At 35.6% G+C, this 12,047-nt stretch overlaps 1 long non-coding RNA gene across 1 annotated transcript in view; it reads left to right on the top strand.

Moving 5' to 3' along the window:
* The window catches only part of LOC143252046 (uncharacterized), a 54,776-nt gene that overhangs the window by 28,324 nt on the left and 14,405 nt on the right, over positions 1–12,047 (top strand). The window lies entirely within an intron of this gene.

Below are 12,047 nucleotides of genomic sequence, written 5' to 3'. Positions count from 1 at the left end.
CATTTATATGTTTCCCTACTTAGTACCTGGGTGTTTTCTATGATTATGTTATGTTTATTTGACTTGCAGTATTCAAAAACGTATGAAGGTGTTTTGTTTTTGTTGTCTTTGCTTCTGGTTTGTTGGTGTTGTGTTTGTCAGTGTAGTTTTTACATTGTATAGACTTTATTCATGTAACTGATTTTTGAATAAATTTGGTGTTTACTAGAAGGTTGTTTTTTACTGCAAGTTACTTCCAATACTTGCAAAATAAGTAAGGAAACAAATATAACCAAACGCAAAATCAAAGAAGCCCTACCTATACAACAATAAAAATCAAAATTAAACCAATATAAAGGAACACCTTTACACCTATACTAATTAATAACCTAATATCTAATTGCAACGTCACCTACCATCCCGAACACACTAACAGTCTCGTTCCTAATACACGTGCTCAGCAACGGTCAGTTGCAAACTCTCTCTCTGTTAACCTGAAGATGACCTAAGAAGGTCAAAACGTCGTTCTCTACTTTATTTTAATAAAAGTTTTAATACCCATAGCAGTCGTCTTGAGATAAAAAAAGATTCTTATAAAACAAAGGATTCGATTAACTTAGTATGATTACTGAGCAGTTTTTAACATTAGTTTGATTCTATATTACTATTTCTTTCGTTGCTAACCACAGTTTTAAAATACAGAACTTACTGTACTATTCTGATTCCTTTAAGCAGATCTAAACAAGTACCTCCAGGCTCGTCTTTACACGCAAACACTAAGTGATTCGAAAATCTTAACTACACTACTTAATTGGCAAATGATAAAATTGTTAGAGTACAGTCCAGAGTGTGCACAAGTTTTCCTTTTAATCTGTGGATTGACATCTAGAGCAATTGCTCCTCCTAACGTAACCCTTGGTGGACTCAGCAGATCCTCCTAACGTAACCCTTGGTGGACTTAGCAGATAGCCCGGAGTGGGTTGACTGTAAGAAAAAAAACACACACACTTCTAACGCACAAGTAAGTATAACATGAGTGGGAGGAAAGTGGGAGGGTATTCTATACATTAAACGACGTGTGAATGTGGATAGTTTTATTTATGAAGTAGTAAAAGGGTGTAAGGGTGTGTTCAGAGAACAAACATTATACACCTGGACACAGAGAAGGTCACGCTAATAACACGTTTCACCCAAAGAATAAACAGAATGTATCTGGACAAAACAGTAGGTTACATAACCAACAGATTTCACTCAAGTAATAAACATTATATGTTTGGATTAAAAGCTTGTTTGTTTGGAATTACCCACAAAGGTGTACAATGGACTATCTGTGCTTTGCCCACTACGGGTATTGAAACCCGGGTTTCTAGCAGTGTATTTCCGCAAACATGCCGCTGTGGGGTTGAATAAAGTGAACCCCACATTGCAATAACTTTCACTCAATAATAATATATTTGAAAACAATCCGACCATGCTAACCGCTAGATCACTTCTGGCCCGGGCAGTTGGAAAGTTATCCTTTATTTCGAACAATCCTGAGGGGGATACGTACTCGGCGAGATTGTCTAAAACTCATAAAAGAAAAGACGCTTCTATAGGGACGATAAGTAAAATATTATTGAGTCATTAACATTTCATCAAAAACAGAAAAATCATGAACAGCAGTAGAAGAGGTAGGATATGGGGGTTGAAAGTACCCCAAAATGTAGCTCCCACAGAAGAATGCTTACCGTTTGTAGTGATTCACTTCATAAATACTGTAGTACATGTGCCCACAAGATATGTAGTGTGCAACACTCTCTAACCTACCTCAGTCCCCTCACTGAGAAGAGGCTGACGCCGTGTCTGTGAAAGTTGATTATCTCTGTAAATGAAAATGTATAATTAATAAAGAAACCCTTCAGACATTTTTCACATGTATAATTGTTGAATTGTTTGTTGATAATGTATTTTTCAAATATTTAAACTGTTGAAGGTATAAAGAAATAAACATAGGTTAGAATAACGTTTGAACATCACAACGCACGTGATATATTTGGATCAGTTTACGTTCTAAAACCAATAAGAAAAATCGATTTTGTCGTCAATATACAATAGATGAGAAAAGGTTCAGGATTTCAATTCACATTAATATTTCTATTGTATTGTTGTATTGTACTGGAAACTGTTAAGAAAAATAATAAATAATCAAATATCTAAGTAGTTGACAGTTTTGTTTCTTAAGTTGAATCTCAAACAATGAAAACATTCTTCGTTAAAATTCAGGGTTCGGGTTCCCATGGACAAAGTGCAGATAGATCACTGTGTAGCCCTGCACTATAAAACCAACGCAGTGAGTAACACTTTGTTTATTTGTTCAGTTTCATAATACACTAATTAATCTGCAGGACAATCCAGTAGCTCTGTAAATTAATTTGGCACGTGTTGTTTCCCTTTTTTACGACTCTAACTTTTTTAATTATGTTATACAATTATATTAATTGAATTTCATGTTGTTGCGCCATATTAATCACCAATATACATTTGTACTCTGCAATAGACATGTTGGGCTCTTGTACGTTAATTTCACCAGACACTTAAACACAAACACAGTGAGAAAATAACAAGCAGACCTTTTGATACAAATTCACAGAATTTTCAATTTTTAATCTAAATTAGAAAATTAAATTACTTTTGTTTGTTTTTTTAGAATGTTTATTTCATTATAGATTTCAGTTTCTTATATATCTCAGTAGGTGTTTAAAATGAACCCCGTTATGACATCGTTAACCAAACCAATCATAATTTGTTATGTTCTCGAATTCGTCAAAACACATATGAACTCTAACACAGAGTTACATATCTGAGAAACATTTTTTTTCATGCAGAGTTTGCTGTCAACTCCGATTCTGACCACTTCCGTTTTCATTCCCCTCAATTAAGGAAAAGCTCGAGAACGTGAAAAATGACCTTTGAACTCTTGTCATAAGAGGAAAGGAGAGACTTGTTTATTTATAATAAAAAATTGCTGTTGAAAAATCAATCAATAACACTTTTCAACCCAAGTTTAGTATCACTTTATTACAAGTATGGACATATTGAACTTCAGCTGACTTGTACTGTCAACAACATGAAAAATTAAAGAGTTTCGTAACAGTTATGATAACTTTAGAATCTAAAGAAAGTGAAATAATTAATACAGCAGCATTTACCTATCTTTAGTGACGTTTTGGTTTCAAACAAAGACCATTACACATTCAGGACAGACAAAGAAAACCAGAATATCAACAACAACGTGGAAACAGAAGAACTTATCTCTATAAGGGGGTTACTACCGAAGTAGGAACGAAACAGTTATAACAGTGGTTCCCAACCAGGGGTGCGAGATAGTATTCCAGGGGATGAGAGATAACATTTGTTTTGACCACCTTCACCTTTATTCTCAAATAAATAATTACTGTAAGGGGTGCGTTTGTTTGTTTGTTTTGTGTGTTTTCTTATACCAAAGCCACATTGGGCTATCTGCTGAGCCCACCGAGGGAAATCGAACCCCTCATTTTAGCGTTGCAAATCCGTAGACTTACCGCTGTACTAGCGGGGGGCGTAAGGGGGGCGAGAACATATTAAATTTTGTTTAGGGGTGCGGAGCATAAAAAAAGTTGGGAACCACTGAGTTATAAGAATGCACTATGCATCAACCACACAAAATTAACCCTCATTCGTACTTCTCACATGTCAAATAAATACATAATCGGGAATAAATTTGCATATATCATCTAAACAATCATTAACCACCTGTATTCAGTTGTTGTAACCAGGTAATTGTAACAAGAAAGCAAGAAAATGAAAACAGTTCTCTAAAAGCAAAACTTGAGTATATTTCTTGCACTACAGATCCAATAATGGTCACATACCTACACAAACAACAAAACATATTTAGATGACTAGTTCCGTACAATTTCGTCCGGCATGGCCAGGTGGTTAAGACGCTTGACTCGTAATTCGAGGTTCACGAGTTCGAATCCCTGTCACACCAAACATGCTCGCCCCTTTAGCCGTGGGGGCGTTATAATGTGACGATCAATCCCACTATTTGTTGGTAAAAGAGTAGCCCTAGAGTTGGCAGTGGGTGGTAATGACTAGCTGCCTTCTCTCTTGTCTTACACTGCTAAAATTAGGGTTAAAGAGCAGATAGCTCTCGTGTAGCTTTGCGCGAAATTCAAAACCAATCAGTACAATTTATTATTAAAGAAAGCTTAAATTTACCTTTGTAATTTGATAAAAAGGTATTTCATCGCTCAGTCTTTTCCTTGGCTAATGTGTTGTTACGACATAACTTCAGCTTTATGGTTTATTTTAGGTATTCACACCTGTGTTAGTCGCTCAAAGTTACCTTCACATAAAATGTAAGCAAAGCAGGTACAACGTAAATGGATATTTATTGACCTAATCCTTTTTTACAGTTTTGAATGAAGTTATTAATATTGTAGTTAATGCTTAAAAATGATTGTTCTATTTGTTTTTTTTTTTGAATTTCGCGCAAAGTTACTCGAAAGCAATCTGCTCTAGCCGTCCCTACTTTAGCAGTATAAGATTAAAGAAGGCAGCTAGTCATCACCACCCACCGTCAACTCTTGGGCTACTCTTTACCACCGAATAGTGGAATTGACCGTCACATTATGGCGTCTCCACGGCTTAAAGGGCGAGCATGTTTGTATGACAGGGGGATTCGAACCCGCGACCGTCAGATTAGGAGTCGAATGCCTTAATTACCTGGCCATGTCGGGCCAGATGTAAAGAGAAAATTCTCGAAGCTTATAAAATATAACTGAATCAAAAGAACCATTGCTTATTTCCACCTCTACTTATTTGTTATTAAACATATCACATTAAAATAATTATCGAAACAAACAAGTGATACACGTGCAGAACTTACAAATATGAATTAAAAACAACTAGGTAGCGAATTTATTACCAATGCAACACATTTTCACACAAAATGCAAAATAAATTAATAGTATTTGTAGAATAATCCAGTGGTTTGTATATGAATCCTTTTTTTTTACCCGAATAATTGGACTTTATTTTTATGCGTCCCCAGTGGCACAGAGGCATGCCTGTGGACGCACACCACAAGAAACCGGGTTTATATACCCGTGGTGGGTAGAGCGCAGATAGCCCCTTGTGTAGCTTTGTGCTTAATTCCAAACAAATAAAAATTGTTGTCATGCTACTATACAGTGTAAGATTGCGAAATATTGTTCCCAATGTATTGTATTACTTTCCACAATTTAGCCAAGATCTTTGATCTGTTTCTGACCTTCTCCCTTTTTATATAAGGCCATATAGCTTCAAAACTATTCATATCAAGACGTTCTGTAAGTGAAATCATGGTTGTGAGTTTTCCATCAGCCTATTTCCCTTCAATGTATCATTTTACCACATTTGTGATATGCTTGAGATCATTGCATGGTAAATTCCCGCCTAATGAGTCATGTTCCTGATGCTATCCCTAAAATCGTACTAAATCCTACCATGTTTCACTTTAGATATTGTAAATTGAGTATGATACCATTATTTTCTCAGCCATTGAATAAACTTTGATTCGTTATTGGTAAGCAATTCAAAGTTGGATCTATCTGAGAAAAAACCGCACGCTTCCAGTAGCTTTTCTAATTCAACTGTTTGTTGTACGATGACCATTTCAACTTTTTGGTTTGATATGTTTATCTTTTCTCATCTGCGGTTTTCGAGCAGCTGCGCGTTCATTGAGACAGATTCGCCCTAATGTGTGTCTTATTCAGCAGTAATGTTTTTATATAAAATGGGTATAAATCACGTTAGGATATAAAGACTCTGATGGGAGATAGCTTTCGATTATCTTCAAGAGACATCATCAAAACAACATTTCTCACGGTTATCTATAGCTTCTTGTGAGATCTGCCTTGGTACTTATGGCTCTCCACATTTTCCATGTAGTTTTCATGCCTTGGTACTTATGGCTCTCCACATTTTCCATGTAGTTTTCATGCCTTGGTACTTATGGCTCTCCACATTTCCCATGTAGTTTTCATGCCTTGGTACTTATGGCTCTCCACATTTTCCATGTAGTTTTCATGCCTTGGTACTTATGGCTCTCCACATTTTCCATGTAGTTTTCATGCCTTGGTACTTATGGCTCTCCACATTTTCCATGTAGTTTTCATGCCTTGGTACTTATGGCTCTCCACATTTTCCATGTAGTTTCATGCCTTGGTACTTATGGCTCTCCACATTTTCCATGTAGTTTTTATGCCTTGGTACTTATGGCTCTCCACATTTTCCATGTAGTTTTCATGCCTTGGTACTTATGAGTCTCCACATTTTCCATGTAGTTTTCATGCAAATGCGCCAAAATGCCGAGAAGGAGACCATAAGTCTATTCTCAACCAAAAGAAGAAGTAATATAGCAGGTAACCTTATCGTTGTAATGGCTCACACCCATATTGAGACTGAATTATTTTTGTTTGTTTGTATTGAGTCAAGCACAAAGCGACACAAAGGGCTATCTGTGCTCTGCCCACCATGGGTATCAAAACGCGATTTTTAGTGTTGTAAATCCGCAAATGTACCGCTGTGCCACTGGGAGGCAAAATTAAAATAGATGAAATATTTATGACATCAAAGTCAAGGTTCTACTAACAGATAAAACGAGACATATTTTTAAAAAAATTTCAATTTCAAAAAGAAAGGATCCATCATTTAATTATATCCACCCAACGATGCTGGGTAAATGTAGCGAAATGTGGTATATTTGATTTTAAATACAAATGTTTTAGGAACATATTACTTGTTTTAGCCGTATATTGAAATTCTCGACATCAGCAGGTTACAATAACTTGAGGTGAGAGTATTTGCTGGGTGTAAGCAGGCTATGTTTCTTTCCTTGCCATTGAAGCCAGATAAGATATCCAAGCTAGTTTTGTAGGATGGACAATGGTGTATTGCATCAGTTGGCAAAATTGGTCAACTTCTGATATATGTTTTTGTAATTATACTATAAAGACTGGATTTACCGCGCAGGACACATTCCATAGCAGAGAAATATGTGGGGCCCTAATCATAATATATTATGTTAATGACATGACTGTGATGTAAAGCAATGTCTTGTCTTGGAAATGCTTCAGCACGGTGCTTAAATTTGTATAAAATATGACATTTCTCTATCGATTGGTTGGTTGTTGTTAGGCGCAAAACTACGTAATGAGCTACCTATGTTCTGCTACCATTGATGTCGAAGCTGTCGAAAACTTGCAGCCTGAGCTACTAGAGGCGTGAGATGTTTAATAAGAATAATTTCATAATATTATTTGAAGTGCAATTATAATACATATTTACACCAAGATAGTCTTCTTTCACAAATTTGTCACATTACGCAACATAACCATATACAAGTTCCCAAACCCTCGCTATTTGATAGTCATTTTTCACTTGTCCCCCTTAATATTTGAAATTAATATACCCCATAAAAAACGAATAAGTGTAATTAGCGAAACTATACATGAAAGGTCTTGGAAAACAATATTTAGTTTGTTTTACTTGGTGTTCCACACTAATGGTACAGCAGTATGTGTGGGAACTTACAACGCCAGAAATCGGATTTAGCTATGTTGAACTAAACTACAGAGGGCTGTTTGATTGTTTGTTTGTTTTGAATTTAGCACAAAGCTACACGTGGGATATCTGTGGTAGCCGTCCCCAAGTTAGCAGTGTAAGACTAGAGGGAAGGTAGCTAGTCATCACCACCCACCGCCAACTCTTTGGTTACTCTTTTGCCGAAGAATAGTGAAATTGAACGTACAGTATAACGCCCTAACGGCTGAAAGGGCAAGCATGTTTGGTGCGACAGGGATTCGAAGTCGTGACCCTCAAATTACGAGTCGAACGCCTTAACCCACCTGGGCATGCCGAGCCGTTAATAAAAGTACCAAGGACAAGCTGTAGAGTGAATTATAAGTAATAAAGACAAAATTAATATAAATATACATATTCGTTTTCAGTAATGTTCGCTAAGATGATATATGTGGGAGTCCTCATTGATAGGCAGTACTTTGAGTTGAAAAGCACAAAGAGTCTCGTGTAACTTGTCGAAACATAAAGTGCACCACTTGATTCTATAGTTCACAAGAGACCGATGGTTCTAACTATAGCTAAGTTTGAAGCCAAATATTTTCCTCAATGTTTTCAAGAACTTTAACATTAAAAGTGTGTAATTTCTACAAATTATCAGAGAAGCGTAGAACACATATCTCTGTAAGAAAATTGTTTTTTGTTTTTCTTTACAAAATAGACCGTGTTATGTATTTTTTACTTTTCAAAGTCATATGAGACCAATTAGTCTTCTAATTATACGACGTGTCGATAAAAGTCAACACAAAACCTGACTGTTGGGTGATCGATAACCAAGTATTCATTGATTCTTATTTCTAATTTAAATATTTTCTTAAATGAAATAAATACCATCGGTAATTGCAATCGGGTTTGATTGTAAACTTAAAACACAAAATGAAAATAATCATAATATAATTATGAGGCTTATAATATGTCTGGAGTTGTAGTTATGTTTTTCCTAAACGTTTTGACATTATTTTAAGCCTAACATGTCTCCAAGCAGCTCGGCAAACAGCTAAGAACACATAAGTGCAAGGAACGTAAAACCAAAAATTTTAAGAAATAAAATTTAAATGCTTCTAAGAAAATAAAAATACTATATTCTAATAATTCATATCTGAAATAAAAGAGAATAAGTTACCTAGCATCGATACGAAATCTGCCATGTTAAATGCCAAAATGACCTTTCATCTGTACCAGATTTCGCCCATCAGGCTGGCTGTAGTGCGATTGACAAGAAACTTATTTTTTGAGTAAGAACTAAGAACACAACCCTATATGTTTTATTGTAATTTTAACAATGATTATTTATGTATTTATTACCATTTGTTTTCAATTAAACTCACTATCATTCACAAATTGTCGAACTAAATTGACATTACTGTAATTCCTGAGTGAATTATTAGCACATCTAACTCCAATATCTGTTGAAAAAAATCAGTTCCGAGCTGAAAATGTCATACAAACACACACAACTAAACAATTACCATTAAATTAGTTGTGTATGAGAATACGTGTTGTTCTCATTAATTATTTGTATTTCTACTCACAATTTCACTTCTCTTCTATTCTAAGTCTTCTGATTGTTTTCAAGACCACTGCTCTTCTGTAGTTCGGCCCGACATGGCCAGGTGGTTAATGAACTCGACTCGTAATTTGAGGGTCACGAGTTCGAATCTCTGTCGCACCAAACATGCTCGCCCTTTCAGCCGTTAGGGCGTTATATTGCACGTTCAATTTCACTATTCTTCGGTTAAAGAGTAACCATAGAATAGTCGGTGGGTGGTGATGATTAGCTGCCTTTCCTCTAGTTTTACGCAACTAAATTAGGGACGGCTAACGCAGATAGCCCTCATGTAGCTTTGCGCAAAATTCAGAAACAAAAAAACACAAAATTTTATTAACAGTGGAGCTACGTATAATTACACAACCAATATATTTTTTCGTCTTGTGTAATCGTAATTATTTATCGTAAGACACTGAAGCCTAAGTCAACCGTCAAACATAAAACCATGTACTGAGAAAATAGAGACAAGGGTGTGACAAAAGACACAATAACATCGTAAATACACCAGTACGAATTGTTTTACGTTTAAATCTTTCTCTCTGAATCGTTGTACTAATTTTAAACACCGATACAGATTGTCGTCTTGTTCTCTGCTTACTCTTCTGAGAGAGCATCGTTTCGATTTAACCCAGATGTTTGCCGTTGCAGACTCGTTCCTTGCAGCTGTAGTAAGCGTTATTCTTACACGTAAAACAGACCTTGTTTCTGTGTTAAACGGTTTTCCTGGTATGATTTCTTAAAAGGTGTTTCTTAGGTGCTTGGTTGCCCGTTTTAGTTATAAAACCAGTGTGGTACTGTTGACCTTTTCCGTTTGTCCATCCGTAAAAATAGCATAGCGAAAGTCAATAAACTTTATATTCGATAAGTCTTTAAAAAAAAAAGTACTCAAATTGGGAGTGGGTAAGAATATTTTAAATTATACAACACTTTGGTAAGAGTAAGAAACCTTACTTTGGGATATAACGTTGTACTATATGCCAATATTAGTTGTTTTTGAAATTCTTTAAGGAAACGTATAATTAGAGAGGGGTTTACATAAATTCCACTGCCGAAAGTGCTTTAACTTAACTTCCAATATTGTGCAGGTTGAAAGTGCTTTAACTTAACTTCCAGTATTGTACAGGTTGAAAGTGCTTTAACTTAACTTCCAGTATTGTGCAGGTTGAAAGTGCTTTAACTTAACTTCCAGTATTGTGCAGGTTGAATGTGCTTTAACTTAACTTCTAGTATTGTGCAGGTTGAATGTGCTTTAACTTAACTTCCAGTATTGTGCAGGTTGAAAGTGCTTTAACTTAACTTCCAGTATTGTGCAGGTTGAATGTGCTTTAACTTAACTTCCAGTATTGTGCAGGTTGAATGTGCTTTAACTTAACTTCCAATATTGTGCAGGTTGAAAGTGCTTTAACTTAACTTCCAGTATTGTACAGGTTGAAAGTGCTTTAACTTAACTTCCAGTATTGTGCAGGTTGAATGTGCTTTAACTTAACTTCCAGTATTGTGCAGGTTGAATGTGCTTTAACTTAACTTCCATATTGTGCAGGTTGAAAGTGCTTTAACTTAACTTCCAGTATTGTACAGGTTGAAAGTGCTTTAACTTAACTTCCAGTATTGTGCAGGTTGAATGTGCTTTAACTTAACTTCCAGTATTGTGCAGGTTGAATGTGCTTTAACTTAACTTCCAGTATTGTGCAGGTTGAATGTGCTTTAACTTAACTTCCAATATTGTGCAGGTTGAAAGTGCTTTAACTTAACTTCCAATATTGTGCAGGTTGAAAGTGCTTTAACTTAACTTCCAGTATTGTACAGGTTGAAAGTGCTTTAACTTAACTTCCAGTATTGTGCAGGTTGAATGTGCTTTAACTTAACTTCCAGTATTGTGCAGGTTGAATGTGCTTTAACTTAACTTCCAGTATTGTGCAGGTTGAATGTGCTTTAACTTAACTTCCAATATTGTGCAGGTTGAAAGTGCTTTAACTTAACTTCCAGTATTGTGCAGGTTGAAAGTGCTTTAACTTAACTTCCAGTATTGTGCAGGTTGAAAGTGCTTTAACTTAACTTCCAGTATTGTGCAGGTTGAATGTGCTTTAACTTAACTTCCAGTATTGTGCAGGTTGAATGTGCTTTAACTTAACTTCCAATATTGTGCAGGTTGAAAGTGCTTTAACTTAACTTCCAGTATTGTACAGGTTGAAAGTGCTTTAACTTAACTTCCAGTATTGTGCAGGTTGAAAGTGCTTTAACTTAACTTCCAGTATTGTGCAGGTTGAATGTGCTTTAACTTAACTTCCAGTATTGTGTAGGTTGAATGTGCTTTAACTTAACTTCCAGTATTGTGCAGGTTGAAAGTGTTTTAACTTAACTTCCAGTATTGTGCAGGTTGAAAGTGTTTTAACTTAACTTCCAGTATTGTGCAGGTTGAAAGTGTTTTAACTTAACTCAGTATTGTGCAGGTTGAAAGTGTTTTAACTTAACTTCCAGTATTGTGCAGGTTGAATGTGCTTTAACTTAACTCCAGTATTGTGCAGGTTGAAAGTGTTTTAACTTAACTTCCAGTATTGTGCAGGTTGAAAGTGTTTTAACTTAACTTCCAGTATTGTGCAGGTTGAATGTGCTTTAACTTAACTTCCAGTATTGTGCAGGTTGAAAGTGTTTTAACTTAACTTCCAGTATTGTGCAGGTTGAAAGTGTTTTAACTTAACTTCCAGTATTGTGCAGGTTGAAAGTGCTTTAACTTAACTTCCAGTATTGTGCAGGTTGAAAGTGTTTTAACTTAACTTCCAGTGCAGGTTTTAATTGTATAATAATCAATCCGGTTAACCACGTTACATCGATATGTTATGTCTGTGAACAATGTGCTTTTTTACTCGATTTT

Source organism: Tachypleus tridentatus, chromosome 6 (assembly GCF_004210375.1).
Source record: "Tachypleus tridentatus isolate NWPU-2018 chromosome 6, ASM421037v1, whole genome shotgun sequence".
Classification (NCBI taxonomy): domain Eukaryota; kingdom Metazoa; phylum Arthropoda; class Merostomata; order Xiphosura; family Limulidae; genus Tachypleus; species Tachypleus tridentatus.
The sequence above is the reverse complement of the archived record's forward strand: the minus strand, read 5'-3'. Positions and strand labels throughout refer to the sequence as shown.